Genomic DNA, 8698 nt, shown 5'->3' with positions numbered 1-8698 from the left:
CAAATGTGTCTGTCTGAGCGATTGGCTGAAATAGGACTGAGTGGACTTGTAGGCGCTAAAGATTTACATTGTTTTATTTTTGAATGCAGTTGTTTTCTGTGTATAATTCTATATTTGTAAGTTCAACTTTCATGATGAAGAGATTGCACGACAGTACTTGTATTAGGTGAATTTAAAAATAGTATTTCTTTTGTTTTTTACAGTGCAAATACTTGTAATAAAAAATAAATATAAAGTGAGCACAGTACACTTTGCATTCTGTGTTGTAATTGAAATCAATATATTCAAAAATGTAGAAAACATCCAAAAATATATAACTAAATGGAATCATGTAATTAATTGTGATTAATTTTTTTAATCGCAATTAATTTTTTTGTCGTCAACTAAATAGTTTCTGGATTTCAGGGAGAATTGATCCCCTGCTCGCCTGTCTCCCATTCTCCTCATCATCATTTTCCACGATGTCCTCCCCGTTGTTTCCTGAAATGGCCCAGGACTCAGACTCCTGTGAGGTATCCCACTGTGTTTGGGGGTAGTGGTGGGTTCGCCGCCAAGAATCGCATGTAGTTTTGTAGACACGGCACGTGTGTGGTGCAGAACGAGAATGACTGTTTGCCTCCCTTGTTTTCTGGTTCACCTGCCAAAGTTCTTTGATTTTCATGTGGCACTGCTGTGTGTCCCTGGTGTAGCCCTTGTCCCCCCTGCCCTGTTCAATCTTTTCATAGATGTTGATATTTCTATGGCTGGATTGGAGCTTTGCATGCACAGGCTCTTCTCCCTACTGACCAATGAGATCCACCATGTCCTGTGTACTCCAGGCAGGAGGGCGTTTGGGGTGTTGAGTCGCCATGATCAGCTGGGCTGGTGAGCGCTCCAAACTGAACAAATAGGAAATGGGAATTCAAAAGATCCTGGGGCTTTAAGAGGGGAAGGGCTATTTCCTGTGTACTCTGTGCAGCGGAGTTAAAAATGATCACCAGAGTGGTTACAGCGGAGCATTGTGGGACACTGCCTATTGGCCAATTCAGTCGACCTACACAATGCTGTGTCTACACGGCCTCTCTGTCGACCCATCAACAGCAAATTAAGCACTACACGTGTCACGGAGGTGGAGTAATTAAGGCGATGTAACAGGCAAATTAGATAAAAGGAAGAAACCTGGTAGTGTAGATGCATACATTATTAGGTCAACATAAAGGCGGCTTCTGTTGACCTAAATTTGTAGTGTAGACCAGACCTTAGTATGTAGTTTTCTAGCATCTGTATACCAAGTACTTACAAAATTTGCCAAAATTTAGCTGTCTGCGTTCATGTGATGTAATTGAATGGGATTCTTTTTCATTTGACTGTTCCTCTTCAGTTCCTACCTGTACTTTATCAACTTCTATCCTCTCCTGGGTAGTTGAATATAGAATTATAGAATATCAGGGTTGGAAGGGACCTCAGGAGGCCATCTAGTCCAACCCCCTGCTCAAAGCAGGACCAATCCCCAATTTTTGCCCAAAATCCCTAAATGGCCCCCTCAAGGAACTCACAATGTTGGGTTTAGCAGGCCAACACTCAAACTACTGAGCTATCCCTCCCGCAAGGGATATAGAGTATCCCTTTAATAAATCCTTCCCTGTCTGAACCAAGTGCTCCTCCACACCTAACGGCTTTCCCCGAGCCCTTAGTTTAAAAACTTCTGTATGACCTTTCTAATTTTACATGTCAGCAGTCTGGTTCCATTTTGGTTTAAGTGGAGCCCATCCTTCCTACAGAGCCTTCTCCTTTCGTAAAAGGGTCCCCAGTTCCTAATAAACCTAAATCCCTCCTCCGAAAACCATTGTCTTAATCACTCATTGAGACTTTGCAGTTCTGCCTAATTGGCCCTACGCATGGATGTGAAAGCATTTCAGAGAATGGTACTATGGAGTCCTGGACTTTAAGCTCTTACCTAACTGCATAAATTTGGCCTCCAGGACCTCTCTCCTATCTTTTCCTGTCCTGTGTCACTGATACCAAGTGAGCAGAATCTTTAGCTCTGGCACCCTCTGGTGATGAGTCACAGGAACTGCTATCCCCAGAAGAACAGGTCAGTTTTCTCCTGTTTTGGACGTAATTTCTTGAATCCCTTTCCCCTTTTATAATTTTACTCTGTAAGAGATGTGGGGACTGGTAGCCTGAGTCAGATGAGGAGTCCTGCAAAGCTCTTTTGCTAATGGAAATCTCTTTATTTTTGCTCTTTTGAGAGTGGATAGAAGGACTGTGCAGGGGTGTCCTATTCATTTCATATGGCAGGCTTCACCTGATAGCCTGTCCCGTGGCATAGAATCAAAGAATATCATGGGCCACACTCAGCAAAAGTTATTAAAATAGAAATAGATAAAGATAAACCATGCTGGTAGTCACAATTATTTTAGATTTTAGTGACTACTACTGCTACTTTCCGATACCTGGCATCTCTTAGTACTCTTAAGGGCTCTTTGGTGATATTTCCGCTCACCTGAACACGTAACAGCTTTTGCCAGACTAATGCTTCTAATGCCTGTGTTAAATGCCATCAAGATGGTCTACACCTGTACATGAGGTTTTGCTGGATTGCTGTGCTGGAGTCTGGACTAGGGGGTTGTGATTTGTAGAGTACACCACTGTGTTGTGCTCTAACTCCTCTGTGTGGACCCTGCTGTCATGCACTAAATCAAAGGTGGGGAACCTATGGCCCACAGGCCGGATCCCACCCATTGCTCATTTTCATCTGGCTCATGGGCCACATACATTCAATTCACCCGCCCGGGGCGGGGAGGCTTGGGTCTTCCACCCACTGCAGGTGAGCCGTCACACCCCTGACACAAAAAAGTTCCCCACCCCTGCATTAAATGTTTAAACCAGGTCTACACCAAGGCACACTAGCAGGGCCTACATGGGGGAGTCAAATCACAACACACTGGTGCACTCTACCAATCACACCCTGGTAGAGCAGACTCCAGGGTTGCATAGACAAGCCCAAAGATTCACAGGAAGCGAATAAACTGTTTCATGGGCCAGAGGTATATTTGATACCTATGCTGTAAGGGGGCACTGCAGCTGCTGCCAAGGGTTTGGAAGATGGTGGTCTCTGAACTAAAGGTGCTTTTCACACCAAATCTAAGAGCTCCCTAGTCCAAGAAGGAATTTCTTCTTGATGGGGAGAGTCTCTTCTGCTCCCCCCCATACAAGATTCCTGACTTCCCCTCGGGCTAAGGGATGGAAACAGAATTCCCAGTGAAGGAAGGGATGGGAGTCATAAGACCTACGCTGTGAGAGGGCATACACCTGAAATGGTCTCACTGGCAGCTCCTTGCTGTGCCTGTGGCGGATTCAGCCAGGACTCCTGATGGTTTCCCTATGCCAGGCCGTTGCCCTTTGATATAACCACCTCCAGCAGCTGAAAGGCTCTCTTCAGTTTTCCATCATCCTTTGAGATGTTTGGGCCAGGCTATCAGGCTCCCTGGCCCCACTGGTGGGAAACTCCTGGAGAACTGGTTCTTGGATCAGGATCAGGCAGTCTAAGTGAAACTTTTCTGACCCAGCAGATGAGGCAGCTGGAGCACACAAGGCAAAAACCTCTCCTTCTGCACCTTATAGCAGGGACACCGAGCAAAAAGGACGCAGCCTTCGGCTCCTATATGAACCTTCCTCCACTTCCTCCTAGCCTGTTATCTCAGCATGCAGGGTTGGGGGCTGTGGTAATTCCAGGCAAGAGAAAACACCCAACTCTTCATTTTTTTAAAATTTATTTTAATTATTCTCTCTCTTGCAGTAGGTGCTGAATCCCCCAGCCCTGCCAGTATCTAGAGGAGACAGAACAAAACTGCGGGGGGAGCTGTGGAACTGCGGGGGAAGCTGTGGGGGTTAGTCCTTCATCAGCCATCCAATTAGTTTTGAGTCTGCCTCCTATACCTAGTCAAGTGATGACCTACACTGATGATCTTTGAATCATAGAATCAGAATATCAGGGTTGGAAGAGACCTCAGGAGTTCATCTAGTCCAACCCCCTGCTCAAAGCAGGAGCAACACCAACTAAATCATCCCAGCCAGGGCTTTGTCAAGCCTGACCTTAAAAATATCTAAGGAAGGAGATTCCACCACCTCCCTAGGTAACGCATTCCAGTGTTTCACCACCCTCCTAGTGAAAAAGTTTTTCCTAATATCCAACCTAAACCTCCCCCACTGCAACTTGAGACCATTACTCCTCGTTCTGTCATCAGCTACCACTGAGAACAGTCTAGATCCATCCTCTTTGGAACCCCCTTTCAGGTAGTTGAAAGCAGCTATCAAATCCCCCCTCATTCTTCTCTTCCGCAGACTAAACAATCCCAGTTCCCTCAGCCTCCCCTCATAAGTCATGTGTTCCAGTCCCCTAATCATCTTTGTTACCCTCCGCTGGACGTTTTCCAATTTTTCCACATCCTTCTTGTAGTGTGGGGCCCAAAACTGGACACAGTACTCCAGATGAGGCCTCACCAATGTCAAATAGAGGGGAATGATCACATCCCTCGATCAGCTGGCAATGCCCCCACATATACATCCCAAAATGCCATTGGCCTTCTTGGCAACAAGGGCACACTCTTGACTCATATCCAGCTTCTCGTCCACTGTAACCCCTAGGTCCTTTTCTGCAGAACTGCTGCCAAGCCATTCGGTCCCTAGTCTGTAGAGATGCATGGGATTCTTCCGTCCTAAGTGCAGGACTCTGCACTTGTCCTTGTTGAACCTCATCAGATTTCTTTTGGCCCAATCCTCTAATTTGTCTAGGGTCCTCTGTATCCTATCCCTACCCTCCAGCGTATCTACCTGTGGAGTTTCTGTGGAGAAAGAGGTGGTTAGGGACTATTTAGAAAAGCTGGACGTGCACAAGTCCATGGGGTCGGACGAGTTGCATCCGAGAGTGCTAAAGGAACTGGCGGCTGTGATTGCAGGACCATTGGCCTTTATCTTTGAAAACTCGTGGCGAACGGGGGAAGTCCCGGATGACTGGAAAAAGGCTAATATAGTGCCAATCTTTAAAAAAGGGAAGAAGGAGGATCCTGGGAACTACAGGCCAGTCAGCCTCACTTCAGTCCCCGGAAAAATCATGGAGCAGGTCCTCAAGGAATCAATCCTGAAGCACTTACATGAGAGGAAAGTGATCAGGAACAGTCAGCATGGATTCACCAAGAGAAGGTCATGCCTGACTAATCTAATCGCCTTCTATGATGAGATTACTGGTTCTGTGGATGAAGGGAAAGCAGTGGATGTATTGTATCTTGACTTTAGCAAAGCTTTTGACACGGTCTCCCACAGTATTCTTGTCAGCAAATTAAAGAAGTATGGGCTGGATGAATGCACTATAAGGTGGGTAGAAAGTTGGCTAGATTGTCGGGCTCAACGGGTAGTGATCAATGGCTCCATGTCTAGTTGGCAGCCGGTGTCAAGTGGAGTGCCCCAGGGGTTGGTCCTGGGGCCGGTTTTGTTCAATATCTTCATAAATGATCTGGAGGATGGTGTGGATTGCACTCTCAGCAAATTTGCGGATGATACTAAACTGGGAGGAGTGGTAGACACGCTGGAGGGCAGGGACAGGATACAGAGGGACCTAGACAAATTGGAGGATTGGGCCAAAAGAAATCTGATGAGGTTCAATAAGGATAAGTGCAGGGTCCTGCACTTAGGACGGAAGAACCCAATGCACAGCTACAGATTAGGGACCGAATGGCTAGGCAGCAGTTCTGCGGAAAAGGACCTAGGGGTGACAGTGGACAAGAAGCTGGATATGAGTCAGCAGTGTGCCCTTGTTGCCAAGAAGGCCAACGGCATATTGGGATGTATAAGTAGGAGCATAGCGAGCAGATCGAGGGACGTGATCGTCCCCCTCTATTTGACATTGGTGAGGCCTCATCTGGAGTACTGTGTCCAGTTTTGGGCCCCACACTACAAGAAGGATGTGGATAAATTGGAAAGAGTCCAGCGAAGGGCAACAAAAATGATTAGGGGTCTGGAACACATGACTTATGAGGAGAGGCTGAGGGAACTGGGATTGTTTAGTCTGCGGAAGAGAAGAATGAGGGGGGATTTGATAGCTGCTTTCAACTACCTGAGAGGTGGTTCCAGAGAGGATGGTTCTAGACTATTCTCAGTGGTGGAAGAGGACAGGACAAGGAGTAATGGTCTCAAGTTGCACTGGGGGAGGTTTAGGTTGGATATTAGGAAAAACTTTTTCACTAGGAGGGTGGTGAAACACTGGAATGCGTTGCCTAGGGAGGTGGTGGAATCTCCTTCCTTAGAAGTTTTTAAGGTCAGGCTTGACAAAGCCCTGGCTGGGATGATTTAATTGGGGATGGGTCCTGCTTTTGAGCAGGGGGTTGGACTAGATGACCTCCTGAGGTCCCTTCCAACCCTGATATTCTATGATTCTATGATACCTCTCCTCCTGGTTTAGTGTCATCTGCAAAGTTGCTGAGGGTGCAATCCACACCATTCTCCAGATCATTTATGAAGATATTGAACATAACCGGCCCCAGGACCGACCCTTGGGGCACTCCACTTGATACCGGCTGCCAACTAGACATGGAGCCATTGATCACTACCCGTTGAGCCCGACAATCTAGCCAGCTTTCTATCCACCTTATAGTCCATTCAGCCAGCCCATACTTCTTTAACTTGCTGGCAAGAATACTGTGGGAGACCGTGTCAAAAGCTTTGCTAAAGTCAAGGAACAACACGTCCACCACTTTTCCCTCATCCACAGAGCCAGTTATCTCATCATAGAAGGCAATTAGATTAGTCAGGCATGACTTGCCCTTGGTGATTCCATGCTGACTGTTCCTGATCAGTTTCCTCTCCTCGAAGTGCTTCAGAATTGATTCCTTGAGGACCTGCTCCATGATTTTTCCAGGGACTGAGGAGCTAGCCGAGAGAGAGAGAGTCTCTCTCTCTCTATCAGGCATAGAGGTCTCCTTCCATAGGAAATTTTTAGTAAATCACCTGATGGTTGTTGCAATCTGCTCCATTCCATAAGGACAATACATTGGATCTTCAGAAGTATTTTTGAGCCCCCAGGATAAGTCTTCTCTGAAGTGACTTTCGAACATTATCCAAAGAGGTGGTGAGAAATCAGCCCTACTGTCCCTTTCATGGTATAACTTTACCAGGGAACTGAGAGCCCCCTCCAGCACACTATTTTTTTTAATTGTGTTTTAAAAACAAAAAAATCATAATGATGTTGTGGAGGGAGGGGGACTCAAACAGCTAGTCTGGTCAACTTAGCAAAGGATTATCCTGTAATGTCTCCATTATTAAGTAGGAAAAAATAATAGCTTTGAAATAAACTGAATATCTGAAAATGTGCCCTTGCATATGTGGGGTAGAAAATTTGGGCTAGATCCACAAAGGGGACTCAAGTTTAGCATTGCAACACCTAACATTTTGGTGCCATGCCACCTAGCAGAATCCACAGCCCCAAGTTAGGTGCCAAAACTCCCTAAGCAAAGTCCCTTCAGAAGTCAGCAAGGTGAGCAGGGAGCCACCTAAGTTAACCAATAGGAGATGAGGAGAAGGGTGTGGCTTAAGCGCTGCCCCTCTGCAAGTCAGGTGCCTACATCTTGTCAGCCATTCCTCACAAAAAACTGAAGTGCCACTGCCCTTACCCCAAAGTCTAGTGATTAAAGCAGTCACTTGGGTGTGGGAGACCCAGGTTCAAATGCCACCCCTGCCTAATGTGGATCAGGGACTTGAACGCAGTACTCCCATGTCACAAGCAAGTGCCCTAGACACTGGGCTATTATAGCATATTCTGGGCTGTGACTTGTTCAGTCTCTCCTGTTGAAGCTGTTCCACTTTGTATCAAATAATTAAATATTTACAGGGCCAGAGAGAGTGAGATTAACTCTATAGGCTGATGGTTAGGGCATTCACCTGGGAGGGGTTGACTTGAATTCCAGTCCATGCTCCAGTTAATATTAAATTACTTCATTCATCCCAAGATATGGGAGACTGCGATGGAACTACTTGTGTAACTGCTCATCAGTGTAATGGGCTCATTATCTGGCCCTAAGTTACCTAATGCTACAGCATTTAGATATGAGATATGAGAGCAAATAGTGGCTGTGCCTGCCAGAGTCAAGGTCATAAAATAATTTCCATTATAACTTACCTGTTCTTATAACTTTTCTAAACATTCCCCTTTAACAGCTGAAATTTTCCATGCTTGGTATCTGCCCAGAGCTGAATTTTTTGGGAGGCTTAATTAATTATGAGAAAGAATAAAAATGTACCTTGTCCTACTGTTAAAAACTATTCAGTTCAATCTGCTTATCACAAGACTTTAAGACATGAAACATGGCGGATGAATAACCTTTATGACTAGTACATACTTTACTAAGTTTCTAAAAGTATGGTGGTAAATGCCAATATTTTGAAAACTCTGCCACGTGAATAAGCAGAAGTAAATTCTACTATACCCCGTAATGCCCAAATAAATTTGTTAGTCTCTAAGGTGCCACAAGGACTCCTTGTTGTTTTTACTTGCTGTAGAGGTATTCCTCAGAAAAACTTTCAGCACAGCTGCACTACTTTCCCCTTCAGAGGGGTATTTGTGTCCAAAGGATAAAAAAAAAAGTGCTTGTATTTATTATTAAAGCTACAAATTATTAGACTTTTTAAACTCCAGGACATTTATATATTGTCCTGTCATTGTAAA

Source organism: Caretta caretta, chromosome 1 (genome assembly GCF_965140235.1).
Source record: "Caretta caretta isolate rCarCar2 chromosome 1, rCarCar1.hap1, whole genome shotgun sequence".
Taxonomy (NCBI): domain Eukaryota; kingdom Metazoa; phylum Chordata; order Testudines; family Cheloniidae; genus Caretta; species Caretta caretta.
Note: the sequence above shows the minus strand (reverse complement) of the source record.